This window comes from Phyllobates terribilis, unplaced genomic scaffold, assembly GCF_046119375.1.
Source record: "Phyllobates terribilis strain yellow unplaced genomic scaffold, ASM4611937v1 Scaffold_39__1_contigs__length_11870865, whole genome shotgun sequence".
Lineage (NCBI taxonomy): Eukaryota > Metazoa > Chordata > Amphibia > Anura > Dendrobatidae > Phyllobates > Phyllobates terribilis.
In genome coordinates, this window is record NW_027362799.1 from 821,008 (window position 1) to 846,595 (window position 25,588).

Below are 25,588 nucleotides of genomic sequence, written 5' to 3' on the forward strand. Positions count from 1 at the left end.
TAACGGTTCTCCCCGTAGACGATTGAAACTGACAACAGCAGGGATGGATAGGATTTATTCTTGTCTAGGTGGACCTCTCTGAGCGAACCTAGACACAGGCGTTTCCCGACCTCTCCGGGCAGGCACGTATCCGGTGCTCCTTACTGCCACAGTAGAAGCAGGTCCCCTCGGCACGGCGTAAGTCCTGACGGGTCTTGACCATCTTGGTCTGGTCGACTTGCATAGGCTCAGGAGGGTGTACCTGGTTAGAGACAGAAGGAGTGACGGGTTTCTGAAAAGTAGGAGCTAGACGTGGTAACCTCCTCTCACGGGTGACCTCTCTGGCACGTTCCTGGAACCGTAGGTCAATCCGAGTAGCAAGAGTTATTAAGTCATCGAGAGTGGTAGGAATGTCCCGACCGGCAAGTTCATCTTTAATACGGCCGGACAGACCCTCCCAGAAGACGGAAACCAGAGCGTCGTTATAACCAAGCCAGCTCCGAGGCAAGGGTACGGAACCGTATGGCATATTGGCCCACGGTGAGACCTTCCTGACGGAGGCGTAGCAATGATGATGCGGATGAGGTCTTCCGTCCGGGTTCGTCGAAGACTTTCCCGAAAGCCGTGAGAAAAGCAGGCAAGTTGGACACCAGGGGGTCTCCTCTCTCCCATAGAGGATTTAGCCAGGCCAGGGCCTCCCCGGTGAGATGGGACATGATGAATGCAATTTTGGCTCAGTCGGAGTTAAACTGGTGGGACAATAGTTCAAAGTGCAGGGTGCACTGATTTATGAAGCCCCGAGCCTGGGCGGAGTCGCCTCCGAAGCGAGGAGGTGCAGAAAGCCGGGGTCCGGGATAGGATACCATGGTACTGGCGGAGGTTGTTGGTGGAGCAGTCAGAGTGTCCAGGCGAGTATTGACATTCCGCAGGTGACCCAGGATGGACTCCTGTTGGGACCTTTGACGGGACAGTTCATGACACAGGTCCGTGAGCGAGGGAGCTTGGGTGCCACCGGGTTCCATGGCCCGAGCAAACTGTAACGGGTCTGGGAGGCGGAACCTCTGGGCTACAATACAAGGGGGCGGATCCTTGTAAGGGAGCGGGTGGCGACCAGGCAGGCAATCACAGCAGGTGACCAGGACAGTCTCTGGGTGTACGGGCAGGAGGTCACGGCAAGTGATCGGGGCAGTCTCTGGATAAAGGGTAGGTACGACCTGTGATGGCTGAACCTCAGGTAGGCTAGCAAGGCAGATGGAGAATGTGTGCTCCCAGGTGAGCAAGCGAGAGTCTCTGGAATAGCAGGTGGTCACAGCACGTGACGGCGGAGCCTCCAGGTAGGCGAGCAGGCAGGTAACGGAGAAGCGCTCCCAGGTGAGCGGGCAAGAGCCTCTGGAATAGCTGGTGGTCACAGCACGTGACAGCGGAGCCTCTGGGTAGGCAAACAGGTAGGTAGCGGAGAAGCGCTCCCAGGTGAGTGGGCAAGAGTCTGGAGTAGCCGGTGGTCACAGCACGTGACAGCGGAGCCTCCGGGCAGGCAAGCAGGCAGGTAACGGAGAAGCGCTCCCAGGTGAGCGGGCAAGCTGGTCCATAGACAGACTGACCGGAGCTGTAAGGCAGACCGTCGGACCTCAGGCAAGCAGGCAGGTAGCTGAGGTGCGCTCCCAGGTGAGCGGGCAGGCTGGTCCTAGACAGACTGACAGGATTAGTAAGGCAGACCGTCGGACCTCAGACTAGCAGGCAGGTAGCAAGTAATCAGGCAGGAATCTGACAGGTAACTGGCAGGTAACTGGCAACGGGACCTGAGGGCTGAAGCACAGGTGAGACACAGGTGCAAACAACATTGCTCGGGCACCTCCATTTTGGAGGAGGTGCCTTATATATGATGAAGTCCTCCGGCCATTGGCCGGGGACTCCTTAGGACGGCGCGCGCGGCCCCTTTAAGAGGAGGAGAGCGCGCGCGCGCGCGCCCTAACCACAGGGGCCGGGAAGGAGCGCGCGCTGAGAGCAGAGCGGGAGGAGGACGCCGGGAAGGAGCGCGCGCTGACAGCAGAGCGGGAGAGGGACGCCGGGCATGGGGCAGAGCGGTGAGGGGAGCAGCGTCCCTGCCTAGCAGAGGGCAGGGACGCCGGCACTACACCTTGGAAGAGTGGTGGAGGTCGCAGTGGAATAAAAAGACAATATCAATGCCCCGTGGAAGGGACGTGGAGGTCACAGTAGCTTCACAAGACGGTTTTAATGCCCCTTGGAAGAGAGGTGGAGGTCGCAGTTGATTAAAAATACAATATCAATGCCCCTTGGAAGAGTAGTGGAGGTCGCAGTGGAATAAAAAGACAATATCAATGCCGCTTGGAAGAGTGGTGGATGTTACAGTCAAATAAAACGACAATATCAATGCCTCCTGTAAGAGCTGTGGAGTTCAGAGTGTTTAACCAGACAGTTTTAATGCCACTTGGAAGAGACGAGGTGGTCACAGTAGCTTAGCAAGACTGTTTTAATGCCCCTTGGAAGAGTGGTGGAGATCGTTGTGGATTTAAAAGACAATATCAATGCCCCTTAGGAGAGTGGTGGAGGTCGCAGTGGAATAAAAAGACAATATCAATGCCCCTTGGAAGATATGTGGAGGTCACAGTGGAATAAAAAGACAATATCAATGCCCCTTGGAAGAGTGGTGTAGGTTACAATGCAATAAAAAGACAATATCAATGCCCTGTGTAAGAAACTTGGAGTTCACAGTAGCTTAACAAGACGGTTTTAATGCCCCTTGGAAGAGTCGTGGACGTCGCAGAGGAATAAAAAGACAATGTCAATACCACTTGGAAGAGTGGTGGAGGTTACAGTGGAATAAAAAGACAATATCAATGCCCCGTGGAATAGACATGGATGTGACAGTAGCTTAACAAGACGTCTTTAATGCACCTTTGAAGAGTGGTGGAGGTTGCAGTGGATTAATAAGACAATATCAATGCCCATTGGAAGAGTGGTAGAGGTCGCAGTGGAAAAAAAAGACAAAATCAATGCCCCTTGGAAGAGTGGTAGAGTTTACAGTGGAATAAAAAAACAATATCAATGCCCCATGGAAGAGTTGTGGAGGTCACTGTAGCTTAATAAGATCGTCTTAATGCCCCTTGGAACAGTGGTGGAGGTCGCAGAGGAATAAAAAGACAATATAAATGCCCCTTGGAAGAGTGGTGGAGGTTACAGTGGAATAAAAAGACAATTTCAATGCCCCGTGGAAGAGACGTGGAGGTCACAGTAGCTTAACAAGACGGTTTTAATGCCTCTTGGAGGACTGGTTGAGGTAGCAGTGGAATAAAAAGACAATATCAATGCCCCTTGGAAGAATGGTGGAGGTTACAGTGGAATAAAAAGACAATAATAATGCCCCTTGGAAGAGCTGTGGAGTTCAGAGTGGTATAACCAGACTGTTTTAACGCTCCTTTGAAGAGACATGGAGGTCACAGTAACTTAACAAGACTATTTTAATGCCCCTTGAAAGAGTAATGGAGGTCGCAGTGGAATTAAAAAACAATATCAATGCCCCTTGGAAGATTGGTGGAGGTTACAGTGGAATGAAAAGACAATATCAATGCCCTGTGGAAGAGATGTGGAGTTCACTAGAGCTTAACAATATGGTTTTAATGCCCCTTGGAAGAGGGGTCGAGATCGCAGTGGAATAAAAAGACAATATCAATGCCCCGTGGAAGGGAGGTGGAGGTCACAGTAGCATAACAAGACGGTTTTAATTCCCCTTGGAAGAGTGGTGGAGGTTGCAGGGGATTAAAAAGACAATAACAATGCCCATTGGAAGAGTTGTGGAGGCCGCAGTGGAATAAAAAGACAAAATCAATGCCCCTTGGAAGAGTGGTGGAGGTTACAGTGGAATAAAAAGACAATATCAATGCCCCTTGGAAGAGCTGTGGAGTTCAGAGTGGTTTAAACAGATGGTTTTAATGCCCCTTTGAAGAGACGTGGAGGTCGCAGTAGCTTAACAAGACTGTTTTAACGCCCCTTGGTAGAGTGGTGGAGGACGCAGTGGATTAAAAAGACAATTTCAATGCCCCTTAGAAGAGAGGTGGAAGTCACAGTGGAATAAAAAGACAATGTCAATGCCACTTGGAAGAGTCGTGGAGTTTACAGTGGAATAAAAAGACAATATCAATGCCCCGTGGAATAGACATGGACATGACAGTAGCTAAACAAGACAGCTTTAATGCCCCTTGGAAGAGTGGTGGAGGTAGCAGTGGAATAAAAAGACAATATCAATGCCCATTGGAAGAGTGGTAGAGGTCGCAGTGGAATAAAAAGACAAAATCAATGCCCCTTGGAAGAGTGGTGGAGGTTACAGTGGAATAAAAAGACAATATCAATGCCCCTTGGAAGAGCTGTGGAGTTCAGAGTGGTTTAAACAGATGGTTTTAATGCCCCTTTGAAGAGACGTGGAGGTCGCAGTAGCTTAACAAGACTGTTTTAACGCCCCTTGGTAGAGTAGTGGAGGACGCAGTGGATTAAAAAGACAATTTCAATGTCCCTTAGAAGAGAGGTGGAAGTCACAGTGGAATAAAAAGACAATGTCAATGCCACTTGGAAGAGTCGTGGAGGTTACAGTGGAATAAAAAGACAATATCAATGCCCCGTGGAATAGACATGGACATGACAGTAGCTAAACAAGACAGCTTTAATGCCCCTTGGAAGAGTGGTGGAGGTAGCAGTGGATTAAAAAGACAATATCAATGCCCATTGGAAGAGTGGTAGAGGTCGCAGTGGAATAAAAAGACAAAATCAATACCCCTTGGAAGAGTGGTGGAGGTTAGAGTGGAATAAAAAGACAATATCAATACCCCATGGAAGAGTTGTGGAGGTCACTGTAGCTTAACAAGATGGTCTTTATGCCCCTTGGAAGAGTGGTGGAGGTCGCAGTGGAATAAATAGACAATGTCAATGCCCCTTGGAAAAGTGGTGGAGGTTAGAGTGGAATAAAAAGACAATACCAGTGCTCCTTGGAAGAGCTGTGGAGTTCAGAGTGGTTTAAACTGACTGTTTTAATGCCCCTTGGAAGAGACGTGGAGGTCACCGTTGATTAAAAAGACAATATCAATGCCCCTTGGAAGAGTGGTGGAGGTCGCAGTGGATTAAAAAGACAATATCAATGCCCCTTGGAAGAGTGATGGAGGTCGCAGTGGAATAAAAATACAATATCAATGCCGCTTGGAACAGTGGTGGTTGTTACAGTCGAATAAAACGACAATATCAATGCCTCTTGTAAGAGCTGTGGAGTTCAGAGTGTTTAACCAGAAGGTTTTAATGCCCCTTGGAAGAGACGAGGAGGTCACAGTAGCTTAACAAGACTGTTTTAATGCCCCTTGGAAGAGTGGTGGAGATCGTTGTGGATTTAAAAGACAATATCAATGCCCCTTAGGAGAGTCGTGGAGGTCGCAGTGGAAAAAAAAGACAATATCAATACCCCTTGGAAGATAGGTGGAGGTCACAGTGCAATAAAAAGACAATTTCAATGCCATCTGGAAGAGTGGTGGAGGTTACGGTGCAATAAAAAGACAATATCAATGCCCTGTGTAAGAAACTTGGAGGTCACAGTAGCTTAACAAGACGATTTTAATGCCACTTGGAAGAGTCGTGGACGTCGCAGAGGAATAAAAAGACAATATCAATGCACTTGGAAGAGTGCAGAAGGTTACAATGGAATAAAAAGACATTGTCAATGCCCCTTGGAAGAGCTGTGGAGCTCAGAGCGGTTTAACCAGACGGTTTTGATGCCCCTTGGAAGAGACTTGGAGGTCACAGTAGCTTAACAAGACGGTTTTAATGCCCATTGGAAGAGTGGTGGAGGTCGCAATGGAATAAAAAGACAATATCAATGCCCCGTGGAAGGGATGTGGAGCTCACAGTAGCATAACAAGATGGTTTTAATGCCCGTTGGAAGAGTGGTGGAGGTCGCAATGGACAAAAAGACAATATCAAAGCCCCTTGGAAGAGTGGAGGAGGTCGCAGTGTAAAACAGAGACAATATTAATGCCCCTTGGAACAGTGGTGGAGGTTACAGTCGAATAAAAAGACAATATCAATGCCTCTTGGAAGAGCTGTGGAGTGCAGAGTGGTTTAACCAGACTGTTTAATGCCCCTTGGAAGAGACGTGGAGGTCACAGTAGCTTAACAAGACTCTTTTAGTGCCCCTTGAAAGAGTGGTGGAGGTCGCAGTGGAATAAAAAGACAATATCATTGCCCCTTGGAAGAGTGGTGGAGGTTACAGTGGAATAAAAAGACAATATCAATGACCCTTGGAAGAGTGGTGGAGGTCGCAGTGGAATAAAAAGACAATATTAATGATCCTTGGAAGAGTGGTGGAGGTCGCAGTAAAATAAAAAGACAATATCAATGCCCCTTGGAAGAGTGGTGGAGGTTACAGTGGAATAAAAATACAATATCAAAGCCCCTTGGAAGAGTGGAGGATGTCGCAGTGGAAAACAGAGACAATATCAATGCCCCTTGGAAAAGTGGTGGAGGTTACAGTCGAATAAAAAGACAATATCAATGCCTCTTGGAAGAGCTGTGGAGTACAGAGTGGTTTAACCAGATGCTTTAATGCCCCTTGGAAGAGACGTGGAGGTCACAATAGCTTATCAAGACTGTTTTAATACCCCTTTGAAGAGTGGTGGAGGTCGCAGTGGATTAAAAAGACAATATCAATGCCACTTGGAAGAGTGGTGAAGGACCCAGTGGAATAAAAAGACAATATCAATGCCACTTGGAAGAGTGGTGGAGGTTACAGTGGAATAAAAAGACAATATCAATGCCCCTTGGAAGAGTGCTGGAGGTTACATTGGAATAAAAAGACAATATCAATGCCACTTGCAAGAGCTGTTGAGTTCAGAGTTGTTTAAATTGACGGTATTAATGCCCCTTGGAAGGGACGTGGAGGTGACAGTAGCTTAACAAGACGGTTTTAATGCCCCTTGGAAGAGTGGTGGAGGTCGCAGTGGATTAAAAAGTCAATATGAATGCCCCTTGGAAGAGTGGTGGAGTTCGCAGTGGAATAAAAAGACAATATCAATGCCCCTTGGAAGAGTGGTGGAGGTTACAGTTGAATAAAAAACAATATCAATGCCCCATGGAAGAGTGATGGAGGATACAGTGGAATTTAAAGACAATATCAATGCCCATTGGAACAGTGGTGGAGGTTACAGTTAAATAAAAAGACAATATCAATGCACCGTCGAAGAGATGTGTAGGTCACAATAGCTTAATAAGACGGTTTTAATGCCCCTTGGAAGAGCGGTGGAGTTCGCAGTGGATTACAAAGACAATATCAATGCCCCTTGGAAGAGTGGTGGAGGTCGCAGTGGAATAAAAAGACAATATCAATGCCCCGTGGAAGAGGCGTGGAGGTCACAGTAGCTTAACAACACGGTTTTAATGCCCCTTGGAAGAGTGGTGGAGGTTGCAGGGGATTAAAAAGACAATAACAGTGCCCCTTGGAAGAGTGGTGGAGGTCGTAGTAGAATAAAAAGACAATATCAATGCCCCGTGGAAGGGACGTGGAGGTCACAGGAACTTAACAAGATGGTTTTAATGCCCCTTGGAAGAGTGATGGAGGTCGCAGTGGAATGAAAAAACAATATCAATGCCCCTTGGAAGATTGGTGGAGGTTACAGTGGAATAAAAATACAATATCAATACCCCGTGGAAGAGATGTGGAGTTCAGAGAGGTTTAACCAGATGATTTTAATGCCCCGTGGAAGAGAAGTCGACGTCACAGTAGCATAACAAGACGGTTTTAATGCCTCTTGGAAGAGTGGTGGTATTCGCAGTGGATTAAAAAGACAATATCAATGCCCCTTGGAAGAGTGGTGGAGGTCGCAGTGGAATTTAAAGACAATATCAATGCCCCGTGGAAGGGACGTGGAGGTCACAGTAGCTTAACAAGACGGTTTTAATTCCCGTTGGAAGAGTGTTGGAGTTTGCAAGGGATTAAAAAGACAATAACAATGCCCATTGGAAGAGTTGTGGAAGTCGCGGTGGAATAAAAAGACAAACTCAATGCACTTGGAAGAGTGCAGAAGGTTACAATGGAATAAAAAGACATTGTCAATGCCCCTTGGAAGAGCTGTGGAGCTCAGAGCGGTTTAACCAGAGAGTTTTAATGCCCCTTGGAAGAGACTTGGAGGTCACAGTAGCTTAACAAGACGGTTTTAATGCCCCTTGGAAGAGCGGTGGAGGTCGCAATGGAAGAAAAAGACAATATCAATGCCCCGTGGAAGGGACGTGGAGCTCACAGTAGCATAACTAGACGGTTTAAATGCCCATTGGAAGAGTGGTGGAGGTCGCAATGGATAAAAAGACAATATCAAAGCCCCTTGGAAGAGTGGTGGAGTAGAGATGAGCGTTGTTGTACTCGAACTGTTCGCCAATCTCAAATTCGAGCTGTTTTGGGCGGTGTTCGAGCCGTTCGGCGAACACGAACAATTTGAGAAAAATTCGGCTGTTCGAGGTTATGTTCGATAACTGTTCGTGCACCAAAATCATAACTGGATTTTTTCTCAGTAATGATGAAAATTAATGTTAATACGCAGTTTGAGTGTACAGCGGGGTGGGGGGAGGGGCAGGGGATGGATCTCTGCAGGAACAATGAAGATCTCCATTTTTTTTTTCTCTTCCCGCATTTACAGTGGGGAGGTGCAATCTGTCAGCCTATCAGCAGTGCACACACGGAGCGAAGTGCTTTTTTTCACACAAGCAAGGGCATGTGTCATTGGCAGTGTATGTCACATGTCCTTGCCCTATAAGACCAAGCCATTTTCTCCGTCGCCACCATTTTCTCACTGCTGCAGCTGCGTGTTAGACGGCACCGCTGTTGCTGTGTGCGCTATACCTTGTTAATTTCACGCCAATTTTCGCACAAATCTACAGATAGCTTGGGAGTAGGGAATAGTTGTGATTGCAGTCCTTTTAAGGACTAGGTTACAGCATTTCCTACGACTTTTATCAGGCAGGTCTGTGCTCTTAAATAGATAGATTGTGGGAGTAAAGACTAATTGTAATTGGAGTCCTTTTCAGGACTAGGTTACATCAGTTCCTATCAGTTTTTGCCAGGCAGGTCTGTGCCAGTGCTGTGCAAGTTTTTTTCACAGCATTTGGCTGAATCTAGCAAAGCTAATCCTTTTTGGCCTATTGCAGAGTGTGTTAGTCAGTGGAGTAGCCTATCTGTGTTGCAAGATATAAGACCTGTGTATAGAATACCAATTTTTTACTGCACCTAGTGAAGTAAAATCTTTTGGGCATAGCATCATTCTATTAGTCCATCTATACTGACCTCCATCAGGTTGCAAATTGAATATAATTTTTTTCTGCATCTAGCTCTGAAAAAATATTGGGCTTCTAGCTATGTGTGGGACTTGTTGTATTAGTCCATCTATACTGACCTCCATCAGGTTGCAAACTGCATATATTTTTTTCTTCATCTACCTCTGAAAAAATATTGGGCTTCTAGCTGTGTGTGGGACTTGCTGTATTAGTCCATCTATACTGACCTCCATCAGGTTGCAAACTGAATATATTTTTTTCTGCATCTACCTCTGAAAAAATATTGGGCTTCTAGCTGTGTGTGGGACTTGTTCTATTAATCCATCTATACAGACCTCCATCAGGTTGCAAACTGAATATATTTTTTTCTGCATCTACCTCTGAAAAACTATTGGGCTTCTAGCTGTGTGTGGGACTTGTTGTATTAGTCCATCTATACTGACCTCCATCAGGTTGCAAACTGAATATATTTTTTTCTGCATCTACCTCTGAAAAAATATTGGGCTTCTAGCTGTGTGTGGGACTTGTTCTATTAATCCATCTATACAGACCTCCATCAGGTTGCAAACTGAATATATTTTTTTCTGCATCTACCTCTGAAAAAATATTGGGCTTCTAGCTGTGTGTGGGACTTGTTGTATTAGTCCATCTATACTGACCTCCATCAGGTTGCAAACTGAATATATTTTTTTCTGCATCTACCTCTGAAAAAATATTGGGCTTCTAGCTGTGTGTGGGACTTGTTCTATTAATCCATCTATACAGACCTCCATCAGGTTGCAAACTGAATATATTTTTTTCTGCACCTACCTCTGAAAAAATATTGGGCTTCTAGCTGTGTGTGGGACTTGTTGTATTAGTCCATCTATACTGACCTCCATCAGGTTGCAAACTGAATATATTTTTTTCTGCATCTACCTCTGAAAAAATATTGGGCTTCTAGCTGTGTGTGGGACTTGTTCTATTAATCCATCTATACAGACCTCCATCAGGTTGCAAACTGAATATATTTTTTTCTGCATCTACCTCTGAAAAACTGTTGGGCTTCTAGCTGTGTGTGGGACTTGTTGTATTAGTCCATCTATACTGACCTCCATCAGGTTGCAAACTGAATATATTTTTTTCTGCATCTACCTCTGAAAAAATATTGGGCTTCTAGCTGTGTGTGGGACTTGTTCTATTAATCCATCTATACAGACCTCCATCAGGTTGCAAACTGAATATATTTTTTTCTGCATCTACCTCTGAAAAAATATTGGGCTTCTAGCTGTGTGTGGGACTTGTTGTATTAGTCCATCTATACTGACCTCCATCAGGTTGCAAACTGAATATATTTTTTTCTGCATCTACCTCTGAAAAAATATTGGGCTTCTAGCTGTGTGTGGGACTTGTTCTATTAATCCATCTATACAGACCTCCATCAGGTTGCAAACTGAATATATTTTATTCTGCATCTACCTCTGAAAAAATATTTGGCTTTCTAGCAGTGTGTGGGACTTTCTCTATTAGTCCATCTATACTGACCTCCATCAGGTTGCAAATTAAAAATAATTTTTATCTGCATCTAGCTCTGAAAAAATATTTGGCCTTCTAACAGTGTGTGGGACTTTCTCAATTAGTCCATCTATACTGACCTCCATCAGGTTGCAAATTAAAAATAATTTTTATCTGCATCTAGCTCTGAAAAAATATTTGGCCTTCTAGCAGTGTGTGGGACTTTCTCTATTAGTCCATCTATACTGACCTCCATCAGGTTGCAAATTAAAAATAATTTTTATCTGCATCTAGCTCTGAAAAAATATTTGGCCTTCTAGCAGTGTGTGGGACTTTCTCTATTAGTCCATCTATACTGACCTCCATCAGGTTGCAAATTGAATATAATTTTTTTCTGCATCTAACCCAGCCAATAGTTTTGGCCTAATACCACAGTTTGGCCACTCAGCTCTGCTCGGTTCCCATCCATTGTTTTTTTGTACAAACAACTCCAGAGTTGTGAATTAGTTAACCACCAAAATGAGTGGAAAAAGGCCTGCTGCTGGTGGAAAGGGGAATAGGCGTGTTGGGAAGGGGAAAAAAGGTTGTGTCCGTGGGGTAGGTGTTAAAGCAACAGTAACATCTGCAGAAGAAAGACCATCTTCCAGCCAAACTAAAATGTCTACTTCTTTTAGCGGACAATGTGATAAGATCCCTTTCTTACAGCCACGCCAATCGCTACAAATTCCAGATGAGGCACAAAAACAGCAGGTGCTTCAACGGATATCAAGTGCTCCTTTAAGTGGGCTCTCCTCCACATCAACTTCAACATCACAAATACTCCAGTCCTCAAAGGTGTCACCCCAATCGCACTTGCTTCCTCACAGCTCCCAAATCTCCAGCTGCCGGTCTGAGTATGAGGTAGAACAGATGGTTGAGTCTGCAGAGCTGTTTACTCATACTATAGCCTGGGAATCAGAGGTCGACTCCAGCGCTTCTGTGAATCCAGACGAGGAAATGATCTGCACTGATGCCCAGAATCTTTATGAGTCGGATCCAGGACCAGACGCAGAAGGTTCTGACCATAATGTAGACCCTCATTCCCAAACTGTAACTCCTGTTGGTGGAGACAATGAGGAAGACGATGATAAGACTCAAATACCTGATTGGAGCGACAACTTTAGTTTTTTGTCAGGGCAGGAACAGGTTGGCTCTGAGGACGACGGGTGTGATAACGCACAGGGTGATGATGATGAGGTTGGAGATCCCACTTACTGTCAACCCACAGTCAGCCAAGAGATGAGGTCAGCAGAGGAGGTGGAGGAAGATGCTAGTGACGACGAGGTCAGGTTGCGCCTTCCTGGACAGAGACGTAGTACTGGAAGCACGTCAACAACTGCATCCTCAAACACAACTCTGCCTCTCACCACAAGTCGTGGTGGCTCTTCAGGTCGCATGGGTGCTAAGCCTTGCATAGCCTGGGCATTTTTTCAGATCGATAAAGATGACCCAACTCGTGTTATCTGTAACATTTGTCAGCAAAAGCTAAGTAGAGGCCAAAAAATACATAGTTTGAGTACTTCATGCATGAACCGGCACATGGACATGAAGCATAAGTTGCAGTGGGAAGCTCAGTGTGCTACAATGCGGCCTAGCCGGCCGGGCCAACCACCGTCTGCCATATCTTGTGCATCCGCGGCCTCTTCATCCTCTGTGACTGGGGGGACAGCAGTCACACCTGTTTTGGGGCGCAGACCTGCCACCTCTTTACCCGCAACAGCCAGCGTGATTGGCAGGTCATCATTTTCTTTGGAGGTGGTAACACCAGCTGGTGTTGAGCGCTGTCCGACATCGATAGCACCACCTTTGGATCAAGGCAACCTAACATGTCTGCCTGCATCTTCCTCACAGACCGGCAGTTTGCCGGGGACACCCTTATCAACCCCGTCTAAGCACAATAGCCAGCCCTCGGTCCCTCAGATGTGGACAAGTAAAAGACCATTTCCTCCTAGCCATGAGAAAGCTAAGAGGTTGAATTTCACCATCTGCAAGCTCTTGGCTACAGAAATGCTGCCTTTCCGCCTGGTGGACACAGAGGATTTTCGAGACCTTATGTCCGTCGCAGTGCCCCAGTACCAGATGCCCAGTCGGCACTACTTCCATGCTCCACCAGCATGTCGCACACAACATCACCGCTTCTTTGAGAAACTCTGTGTGTGACAGGGTGCATTTCACCACAGACACTTGGACGAGTAGGCATGGACAGGGGCGTTACATGTCGCTGACTGGGCACTGGGTAACTATGGTGACAGCAGGACAAGGGGCTGCTGTCCAAGTCTTGCCGTCCCCACGAGTTGTGCGTCAATCCTCTTTATGTCAAAGTTCCTCCACTGCTTCTGCCTCCTCAACCTCCTCTCGGTCTTCCACCTGCACCCAAAGCCTGTCTGGTCATGCCACAAGCTTTCTAACTGCGCAGAAGGGATCCTGCACACCTCCTTACTATGCTGGCAGTAGGGCTCAACGTCATCAGGCGGTTTTTACATTGAAATGTCTGGGAAATGTGAGTCACACAGCTGAGGAGTTGTGGTCAGCTCTGGAGAACCAATTTCATGAATGGTTGTCTCCACTGGACCTGAAACCAGGGAAGGCCGTGTGCGACAATGCTGCAAACCTGGGTGCGGCCCTTCGCCGGGGCAATGTCACACACGTGCCTTGTATGGCTCACGTGTTGAACCTGGTTGTCCAGCAATTTTTAGCCCACTATCCCAGACTAGATGGCCTTCTGCAGAGGGCACGGTCGCTGTGTGCTCACTTTCGCCGTTCGCATCCCGCAGCTCAGCGACTTACATCTCTACAGAAGTGGTTGGGCCTGCCACTTCACCGGCTAAAATGCAATGTGCCTACCCGGTGGAATTCAACTCTGCACATGTTGCAGCGACTGTGGCAGCACCGACAAGCCCTGGTGCAATACGTTCTGACGTATAGCCTGGGCCAACGAGATCCAGAGGTAGGGCAAATCACGCTGGAGGAGTGGTCTCAGATCAGGGACCTATGCACCCTTCTGCACAGTTTTGAAATGGCGACGAAGATGTTTAGTGCTGACGATGCCATTATCAGCATGACTATTCCGGTGATTTACATGCTGGAGCACATGTTAAACAGAATTCGGAGTCAGGTGGTGGCACAAGAGGAGGTGGAGGAAGTAGAGGAGGAGGAGTTGTATGCGGAAGGGCTAACATCTGCAAGGTCCAGACGGTCGGCAGCACCAAGGCGGCAGGCATGTGAGGGTGGGGGAGATGGTTTTACCAGGGCGCATGGTAGCAGCCAAACTAGTGAGGAAGGTGCAGGAGCCCAGGAAGAAGTGGAGGACGAACTGATGGAAGACTCATCAGATGAGGGAGACCTTGATCACATTTCTGTTGTGCGAGGTTGGGGGGAGAGGACAGAGGAAGGAAGCATGATTGTTACCTCGCCACCAACACAACAGGGACTTGGTGCTCCTGGATGCGCAACACACATGAGTGCCTTCTTGCTGCACTACCTGCAACATGACCCTCGAATTGTGAGAATTAGAAATAATCCTGACTACTGGGTTGCCACACTGTTAGATCCCCGGTACAAAAGTAAATTTGCAGAAATTATTCCTGCCATAGAAAGGGATGCACGCATGCAGGAGTATCAGCAGAGACTGTTGCAGAATCTTACATGTGCTTTTCCACAAAATACCAGTGGTGCACGTAGTGAATCTCACAGTTCCAACTTGCCAACCGTGGGACCGTCAAGTGTTCAGCACTCAAACCGTAACAGAACCACAGTATCTGCTGGTAACATCAATTTTGCGGAATCATTTCACCACTTTTTTAGCCCATCCTTTGCAAGGCCACAGGAGACAAGAAGTCTGACACATAGTCAACGCCTAGAGACGATGGTACAGGAGTATCTCCAAGTAAACATTGAAGCCACGACTGTGTCACTGGACCCTTGCTCTTTTTGGGCTTCCAATCTGGATAAATGGCCGGAGCTAGCCACTTACGCCTTGGAGATCTTGTCATGCCCCGCAGCCAGCGTTCTGTCTGAACGTGTGTTCAGCGCTGCTGGTGGTGTGCTGACAGATAAGCGCACGCGGCTCTCCACTGATAATGTAGACAGACTCACGTTCATAAAGATGAACAAATCATGGATCCGAAACGACTTTTCTACCCCTGTGTCATCCTGGGGAGAGTAAAAGCTTGATGATTGGTTAAAACCACCCTACCAACCGTTTTAAGCTTTCAAATTACTAATCATGTTTATCTGTATCTTGGCTGGAAAATAATTTGGGCTTTGTAGCAGTGTGCAGCACTGATTCTATTAGGCCATATATAATAAGCTCCACCAGATTTAAAATTACTAGTCATGTTTATCTGTATCTTGACTGGAAAATAATTTGGGCTTTGTAGCAGTGTGCAGCACTGATCCTATTAGGCCATCTATACTAAAGCTTCACCAGATTTAAAATTAATAATAATTTTTAGCTGCATCTAGCCCGGAAAATAATTTTGGGGCTCCGAGATGCGCAAGACACATAAGTGCCTTCTTGCTGCACTACCTGCAGCATGACCCTCATATTGTCAGAATTCGAAGTAATCATGACTACTGGGTTGCCACACTCTTAGATCCCCCAAACTTTTCAATCAACCTTTTCATTTTAATAAAGACCAAAAAAATGGTCATTTTTGAAATTATAAGCATTAGCAGGTTGTTAGAAACTGAAATCAAACAGTTTTCAACTCAAAACTTTATTCTAGGTGATGTTACATTTTCACATAGGACCCCTTGTTCGAAAGGAGCTTCTGAACTCTCTCGTCCATTGAATTTGTCAGGTTTTGGATGGTTTCTGCTTCAATTGTTTTGCATGAGGACAGAATACCCTCCCAGAGCTGTTGCTTAGATGTGAACTGCCTCCCGCCATCATAGACACTCCTTTTAATGATGCTCCAAAGGTTCTGAATGGGGTAGAGGTCAGGGGAGCATGGGGGTCACACCATAAGTTTGTCCCCTTTTATGCCCATATCAGCCAGAGATGCAGATGTTTTATGTGCAGCATGAGATGGTGCATTATCATGCAGAAAAATGATCTTGCTGTGAAATACACGGTTCTTCTTCTTGAACCATGGCAGGAAGTGCTGTTTGAGAAAATCCACATACATTATGGAGTTCATCTTTAGCGCCTTCAGGGATCCTAAAGGGGCCGACAATCTCTCTCCCCATGATTCCAGCCCAAAACATTACTCCACCTCCTCCTTGTTGGCGCTGTAGCCGTGTTTGCGTGGGGTGTCCATCAACCAGCCATCCTCCACTCCATCCATCTGGACCATCGAGCGCTGCACGGCACTCATCCGTGAACAAAACAGTTTTGAAATCAGTCTTCATGTAATGTTTGGCCCACTGGAGCCGTTTCTGCTTGTGTGAAGTGGATAGAGGAGGTCGACAGGATGGCGTATGCACAGCTGCAAACCTCTGAAGGACCCTGCATCTTGTTGTTCGGGGGACGTTGGAGGCACAAGCAGCTTCAAAAACTTGTCTGCTGCTATGACAAGGCTTTTTTGCCGCTGCTCTTTCAACCTGACGTAATTGCCTGTAGGAAAGAGTCCTCAATTTGCCCTTATCAGCACGCACACAATTTGCCAAGACACTTCATCCTGATCATCGCACAATGATGATTGTAGTCATGCCTTGACCTAAACACTCCACAATTTGTTGCTTCTCAGCAGCCGACACATCCTTTTTCTTTCCCATTTTGGCAGAAAATGTAGGCTGCTTAATAATGTGAGACAGCCTTCTTAAGTAGTCTTGCCTTTCATTGGACACACCTGCCAAACTAATTAGCACAGGTGTCTGCAATTGCTTACAGTGATATAAAGAGCCCTGACACACATCACCATCAATGAGTTTAACTGACAAACAAACAAATTCTTCCCTTATCACTCCTAAACACTTTTTGCATAATAATTTGGAACACAGTGTACATGTGCTTTTCCACAAAACACCAGTGGTTCACGTAGTGAATCTTACAGTTCTAACTTGCCAACCGTGGTCTGTATGGAGTTGTTCAATAAAGGGCCCAAAATTAAGATAACATAGATGGGAGAGGTCTCTATGAATAGGAATTCCTAAGTATTTGATACCCTGTGAGGGCCAGGCAAAGGGAAAGTTGGACTGGATGGAATCCTATATGGATTTGGGGAGGGAGACATCGAGGGCCTCAGACTTCGCTGCATTGATTTTAAAATTTGACCATGTAACAAAGTGATCTATTTCAGCCATAACAGCATGGATGGATATATGTGATTGAGTGATATATACTAGGACATCATCAGCAAATAGAGAGCACTTGTACTCGGTGCCTCCCACTTCAATCCACCTAATATTGGGGTTATGGTGAATTGATGAGAGCAGGTGCTCCGTCACTAGGATGTATAAGAGAGGGGACAGAGAACATCCCTGCCTTGTCCCATTGGTGATTGTGAAAGGTGATGAAAATGTTCTGACGTGCCCCCTGGGCCTTGGGACACCCGGAGCCGGACCCTTTTTGGTGGATGCTGGTGGTTGTAGTCTCCGTGGCGGCAACCCGGTTCCGTGGCTCAGGGCAGTCAAACCAGTGGCGGAACTATTTATGTGGTTTTGATGTTTAAATGTCCGACTACGCCACCCGTGGATTGCGGTTAGAGTGAACCGCCGCTGCAGGGCAGACCGCTGAGGCTGGTGTTGTGGGTGCAGCAGAGCGTAGCATAACTCCCCACGGGAGGAGTATAGCCTCAGGGCAGTGTATGCGGAGGATGGGGGTGATGGTGCAGGGCAGCAGCAGTAATGACACGGAGTCAGTGATGCAGTTCAGGGCCTTTACTCACAGTTCTTATTATCCAGACCACGTCTGCAGGTAACGGCTGCCCACGTCGTACTGTGCTCACCAGGTGAGGGGCTCAGACAACTCCCAGATAACTTTGGAGCGCTTCACAGGACCCCCTTTGTGTGTCCTTTGTCTGGCCTTTCTTACCAACACTTCTGTCCGGCTGCCTCGGGCCTCCTCTTGGTAAACTTGGCGCCAGTTTCCCTGACCCTATGTGGTGCCTTCCTAGCGGGTGTAGCGAGGGGCTGCGCCACATAAAATGTCACAGCCTCCTGTTTCTAGCTGAGGGTTGTTTCCTGCCTCCACTAGTTTCGGGGACCGGTCTCCCCCTTTGGCCTGACCCCTCCACGCAGGTGGATTCGGGCGTGCGGTGGCGACTCGCCCGTCCGCACCCCTGAGATCCCTTCGTTCCTCGTTCCTGGAGCCTTCTCCGCTCCTCTTCCTTCCTTCTCCCTCTTCCAGGCCTGGGCCTCTGTTACTAGGCCCGCCTCCGGAGCAGAGCTCATGCAGAGCCCCTGCTCCCTGCCACTTCTGCTCAGACTTCTCTGCACTGAACTAAGATGGTGCCCACCTTTTATACTCCCTTCTCAATGCACCCAGGAACTGCTTCCTCCCTGCTCCTGCACTACAGGGTTCCCCTTCCTCAGTGTTCCCTCCCCCCACTCCAGCCAGGGACAGGGACTGTCGTGCCCATCTCAGGGGCATATTGGTCGCCCTGCCCCACGGCAATGTGGTGTAATGCATGCAGGTGTCGGGTCCTGATCCACACTACAACCTTACCTGAGAGTGAGATATCACACCTCTGGGTGAGGTGCAATACCTCTGTAGCAACCGAGCCCTCAGGGTGCTACAGTTTCATTTATCTTCAGCCTAGGTGACGTATTGCGATCTAGGGCCGTGATTTTGGCTATAAAAGGGTCCCCTAGACCCCTACCCCAAGCTTTTTAAGAGAATCATATATGGCATGCCAGGAGACTCTATGGAATGCTTTCTCAGCATCCAACGAGAGTATCTAATTACAAATTTTTAACTGCATCTAGCCCAGGAAATACTTTGTGCCTAGTAGCAGTGTCTGCTAGTCAGCGGATTATCCCGGCTGTTAACCAATCTACACCACCTGTAGTTTGGACACTTGATTTTTTCAAAGGAAATGCTTCGGGACCACGGGATACTCAGTGAAGAGCATCAGGAGGCACCCCAAGGCATAGGGGCTGGGACTGGCAGTAGGATGCCTTGCGGTGGACAGCCGAGCTCGATCCTTATAAAAGCTTTTTAACTGCAGCAGCTTTAGTGGACGCTACTGGAGCTGGAATTACGCGGCTGCTGGCATGAGACTTGCCCTCCAATAGATCCTTGTAAATGGATTTAAAGTGTATTCATTCAAATTAGAGAGACAATTTAAATTAAAAAGCTTAGAGCTGCCTCCACCACAGGGGGGCTCGCTCGACCCACCAGCGGACAGGCACCAGTATTGGGAGAGGGGGGCTGGCCGTCAGGGTTCACCGCGGCTCTGGCACAACCCCGGCGACGCGGAGGTGGCACGGGCAGGAGCGGACTGAACGTGTCGGCTTCTCACTTTTTGGATTTTAGAAGGGCATGACATGCCTATATCTGTGTCTCCCCCTCCTTTTACTCCTCCACCTCTTTTCTTTTCGCATGACTATATGTACTTGTCACTTTTCCATGTGTTAGTTGTGTCTTCTGAGCAGTTTGTCAGCTTTTGGACACCTTTGAAGGTGTTTTCTATGTGTTTCTATGTGTTTTTGTTTGCCTGCCATTGGTTTTAACGGTGTTCGAAGGTGTTCGACGAACAGTTCGATGAACAGTTCGGCGAACACAAGGGTGTTCGACGAACCGAACCGAACTCGAACACTACGGGGGTGGCTCAACACTATGGTGGAGGTCGCAGTGGAAAACAGAGACAATATCAATGCCCCTTGGAAGAGTGGTGGAGGTTACAGTCGAATAAAAAGACAACATCAATTCCTCTTGGATGAGCTGTGGAGTACAGAGTGGTTTAACCAGACGGTTTAATGCCCCCTTGGAAGAGACGTGGAGGTCACAGAAGCTTAACAAGACTCTTTTAATGCCCCTTGGAAGAGTGGTGGAGGTAGCAGTGGAATAAAAAGACAATATCAATTCCCCTTGGAAGAGAGGTGGAGGTCGCAGTGGAATAAAAAGACAATATCAATGCACCTTGGATGAGTGGTGGAGGTTACAGTGGAATAAAAAGACAATATCAATGACCGTTGGAAGAGTGGAGGAGGTCGCCGTGGAATAAAATGACAATATTAATGATCCTTGGAAGAGTGGTGGAGGTCGCAGTAAAATAAAAAGACAATATTAATGCCCCTTGGAAGAGTGGTGGAGGTTACAGTGGAATAAAAAGACAATATCAATGCCCCTAGGAAGAGCTGTGGAGTTCACAGTGGTTTAATCAGAAGGTTTTAAAGCACAGTGGAAAAGACGTGGAGGTCACAGTAGCTAAACAAGACGGTTTTAATGCTTCTTGGAAGAGTGATGGATGTCGCAGTGGATTAAAAAGACAAATTCAAAGCCCCTTGGAAGAGTGGTGGAGGTTACAGTGGAATAAAAAGACAATATCAATGCCTCTTGCAAGAGCTGAGGAGTTCAAAGTGGTTTAAATTGATGGTTTTAATGCACCTTGGAATTGACGTAGAGGTCACAGCAGCTTAACAATACGGTTATAATGCCCCTTGGAATAGTGGTGGAGGTCGCAGTGGATTAAAAAGACAATATCAATGCCACTTGGAAGAGTGGTGAAGGTCCCAGTGGAATAAAAAGACAATATCAATGCCACTTGGAAGAGTGGTGGAAGTTACAGTGGAATAAAAAGACAATATCAATGCCCCGTGAAAGAGACGTGGAGGTCACAGTAGCTTAAAAAGACGGTTTTAATGCCCCTTGGCAGAGAGGTGGAAGTTGCAGTGGAATAAAAAGACAATATCAATGCCCCTTGGAAGAGTGCTGGAGGTTACATTGGAATAAAAAGACAATATCATTGCCCCTTGCAAGAGCTGTGGAGTTCAGAGTGGTTTAAATCGACGGTTTTAATGCCCCTTGGAAGGGACGTGGAGGTGACAGTAGCTTAACAAGACGTTTTTTTTTGCCCCTTGGAAGAGTGGTGGAGGTCGCAGTGAATTAAAAAGACAATATGAATGCCCCTTGGAAGAGTGGTGGAGGTCGCAGTGGAATAAAAGACAATATCAATGCAACTTGGAAGAGTGGTGGAGGTTACAGTTGAATAAAAAAACAATATCAATGCCCCTTGGAAGAGTGATGGAGGTTACAGTGGAATTTAGAGACAATATCAATGCCCCTTGGAACAGTGGTGGAGGTTACAGTTAAATAAAAAGACAATATAAATGCCCCGTGGAAGAGATCTGTAGGTCACAATAGCTTAATAAGACAGTTTTAATGCCCCTTGGAAGAGCGGTGGAGTTCGCAGTGGATTACAAAGACAATAACAATGCCCATTGGAAGAGTGGTGGAGGTCGCAGTGGAAAAAAAAGACAAAATCAATGCCCCTTGGACGAGTGGTGGAGGTTACAGTGGAATAAAAAGACAATATCAATGCCCCTTGGAAGAGCTTTGGAGATCAGAGTGGTTTAAACAGACAGTTTTAATGACCCTTGGAAGAGAAGTGGAGGTCACAGTAGCTTAACAAGACGGATTTAATGCCCCTTGGAAGAGTGGTGGAGGTCGCAATGGAATAAAAAGACAATATCAATGCCCCGTGGAAGGTAAGTGGGGGTCACAGTAGCATAACAAGACGTTTTTAATGCCCATTGGAAGAGTGGTGGAGGTCGCTGTGGATAAAAAGACAATATCAAAGCCCCTTGGAAGAGTGGTGGAGGTCGCAGTAGAAAACAGAGACAATATCAATGCTCCTTGGAAGAGTGGTGGATGTTACAGTCGATTAAAAAGACAATATCAATGACTCTTGGAAGAGCTGTGGAGTACAGAGTGGTTTAACCAGACGGTTTAATGCAACTTGGAAAAGACGTGGAGGTCACAGTAGCTTATCAAGACTGTTCTAATGCCCCTTGGAAGAGTGGTGGAAGTCGCAGTGGATTAAAAAGACAATATCAATGCCCCTTAGAAGAGTGGTGGAGGTCGCAGTGGAATAAAAAGACAATATCAATTCCCCTTGGAAGAGATGTGGAGGTCGCAGTGGAATAAAAAGGCAAAATCAATGCCTCGTGGAAGAGACTTAGAGGTCACAGGAGCTTAACAAGATGGTTTTAATGCCCTTTGGAAGAGAGGTGGAGGTCGCAGTGGAAAAAAAAGACAATATCAATGCACTTTGGAAGAGTGGTGGAGGTTTCAGTGGAATAAAAAGACAATATTAATGACCCTTGGAAGAGTGGTGGAGGTCGCAGTGGAATGAAAAGAAAATATAAATTCCCCTTGGAAGAGATGTGGAGGTCGCAGTGGAATAAAAAGACAATATCAATGCCTCGTGGAAGAGAATTGGAGGTCACAGGAGCTTAACAAGATGGTTTTAATGCCCCTTCGAAGAGAGGTGGAGGTCGCAGTGGAATAAAAAGACAATATCAATGCCTCGTGGAAGAGACTTGGAGGTCACAGGAGCTTAACAAGATGGATTTAATGCCCCTTGGAAGAGATGTGGAGGTCGCAGTGAAATGAAAAGACAATATCAATGCTCCTTGGAAGAGTGGTGGAGGTTACATAGGAATAAAAAGACAATATCAATGCCCCTTGCAAGAGCTGTGGAGTTCAGAGTGGTTTAAATTGACGGTTTTAATGCCCCGTGGAATTGGCGTGGAAGAGTGGTGGATGTTACTATGAAATAAAAAGACAATATCAATGCCCCTTGGAAGAGTCGTGGAGGTTACAGTGGATTAAAGAGACAATATCAATGACCCTTGGTAGAGTGGTCGTAGTCGCAGTGGATTAAAAGGACAATATCAATGAACAATGGAAGGGACGTGGAGGTCACAGTAGCTTAACAAGACGGTTTTAATGCCCCTTGGAAGAGAGATGGAGGTCGCAGTTGATTAAAAAGACAATATCAATGCCACTTGGAAGAGTGGTGTAGGTCACAGTGGAATAAAAAGTCAATATCAATGCCCCTTGGAAGAGTGGTGGAGGTTACAGTCGAATAAAAAGACAATATCAATGCTCCTTGGAAGAACTGTGGAGTACAGAATGGTTTAACCAGACGGTTTTATTGCCTCTTGTAAGAGACGTAGAGGTCACAGTAGCTTATCAAGACTGTTTTAATGCCCCTTGGAAGAGTGGTGAAGGTCGCAGTGGTTTAAAAAGACAATATCACTGCCCCTTAGAAGAGTGGTGACGGTTACATTGGAATAAAAAGACAATATCAATGCCCGGTGGAATAGACATGGAGGTTACAGCAGCTTAACAAGACGGTTTTAATGTCCCTTTGGAAAGTGGTGGAAGTCGAAGTGGAATGAAAAGACAATATCAATGCCCCTTGGAAGAGAGGTGGAGATTACAATGGAATAAAAAAACAATATCAATGCCTCTTGCAAGAGCTGTGGAGTTCAGAGTGTTTTAAATTGACGGCTTTAATGCCCCTTGGAAGAGAAGTGGAGGTCACAGTAGCTTAATAAGACGGTTTTAATGCCACATGGAAAAGTGGTGGAGGTCGCAGTGGATTAAAAAGACAATATCAATGTCAAGAAGAAGAATGGTGGAGTTCGCAGTGGAATAAAAAGACAATATCAATGCCCCTTAGAAGAGTGGTGGAGGATACAGTGGAAAAAAAAGACAATATCAATGCCCCGTGGAAGAGACATGGAGGTCACAGTAGCTTAACAAGATGGTTTTAATGCCCCTTGGAAGAGAGGTGGAGGTCGCAGTTGATTAAAAAGACAATATCAATGCCACTTGGAAGAGTGGTGTAGGTCGCAGGGGAATAAAAAGTCAATATCAATGCCCCTTGGATGAGTGGTGGAGGTTACAGTGGAATAAAAAGACAATATCAATGCCCCTCGGAAGAGTTGTTGAGTTCAGAGTGGTTTAACCAGACGGTTTTAATGCCCCTTGGAAGAGACATGGAGTTCACGGTAGCTTAACAAGACTGTTTTAATGCCCCTTGGAAGAGTCGTGGAGGTCGCAGTGAATTAAAAAGACAATATCAATGCCCCTTAGAAGAGAGGTTGAAGTCGCAGTGAAATAAAAAGACAATATCAATGCCCCTCGGAAGAGTGGTGGGGGTTACAGTGGAATAAAAAGACAATATCAATGCCCCTTGGAAGAGTGGTGTAGGTCACAGTGGAATAAAAAGACAAAATCAATGCCCCTTGGAAGAGTGGTGTAGGTCACAGTGGAAAAAAAAGACAAAATCAATGCCCCTTGGAAGAGTGGTGGATGTTACAGTGGAATAAAAAGACAATATCAATGCCCCTCGGAAGAGCTGTGGAGTTCAGAGTGGTTTAACCGGACGGTTTTAATGCCCCTTGGAAGAGACCTGGAGGTCACAGTAGCTTAACAAGACTGTTTTAATGCCGCTTGGAAGAGTCGTGGAGGTCACAGTGGATTAAACAGACAATATCAATGCCCCTTGGTAGAGTGGTCAAGGTCGCAGTGGATTAAAAGGACAATATCAATGCCCCTTGGAACAGTGGTGGAGGTTACAGTGGAATAAAAAGACAATATCAATGCACCGTGAAAGAGACGTGGAGGTCACAGTAGCTTAACAAGACGGTGTTAATGCCCCTTGGAAGAGAGGTGGAAGTTGCAGTGGAATAAAAAGACAATATCAATGCCCCTTGGAAGAGTGGTGGATGTTACATTGGACTAAAAAGACAATATCAATGCCCCTTGCAAGAGCTGTGGAGTTCAGAGTGGTTTAAATTGACGGTTTTAATGCCCCGTGAAATTGACGTGGAGGTCAAAGTAGCTTAACAATACGGTTTTAATGCCCCTTGGACTAGTGGTGGATGTTACAGTGGAATTAAAAGACAATCCCAATGCCCCGTGGAAGAGACGTGGAGGTCACAGTAGCTTAACAAGATGGTTTTAATGCCCCTTGGAGGACTGGTGAAGGTCGCAGTGGAATAAAAAGACAATATCAATGCCCCTTGGAAGAGTGGTGGAGATTACAGTGGAATAAAAAGACAATAATAATGCACTTTAGAAGAGTTGTAGAGTTCGGAGTGGAATAACCAGATGGTTTTAACGCCCCTTGAAAGAGATGTGGTGGTCACAGTAACTTATCAAGATGGTTTTATTGCCCCCTGGTAGAGTGGTGGAGGTCGCAGTGGATTAAAAAGACAATATTAATGCCCCTTGGAAGAGTGGTGGAGGTCGCAGTGGAGTAAAAAAACAATATCAATGCCCCTTGGAAGATTGGTGGAGGTTACAGATGAATAAAAAGACAATATCAATGCTCCTTCGAAGACACGTGGAGGTCACAGTAGCTTAACAAGACGGTTTTAATGCCCCTTGGAGAGGGGTGGAGTTCGCAGTGGACTAAAAATACAATATCAATGCCTCTTGAAAGAGCTATGGAGTTCATAGTGGTTTAACCATTTGGTTTTAATGCCCCTTGGAAGAGTGGTGGAGGTCGCAGTGCATTAAAAAGACAATATCAATACCCCTTGGAAGAATGGTGGAGTGGAGGTTACAGTGGAATAAAAAGACAATATCAATGCCCCTTGGAAGAGCTGTGGAGTTCAGAGTGGTTTAACCAGCCGGTTTTAATGCCCCTTGGAAGAGATGTGGAGGTCACAGTAGCTTAACAAGACGGTTTTAATGCCCCTTGGAAGAGTGGTGGAGGTCGCAGTGGATTAAAAAGACAATATCAATGCCCCTTAGAAGAGAGGTGGATGTCGCAGTGGAATAAAAAAACAATAGCAATACCCCTTGGAAGAGTGGTGGAGGATACAGTGGAATAAAAAGACAATATCAATGCCCCGT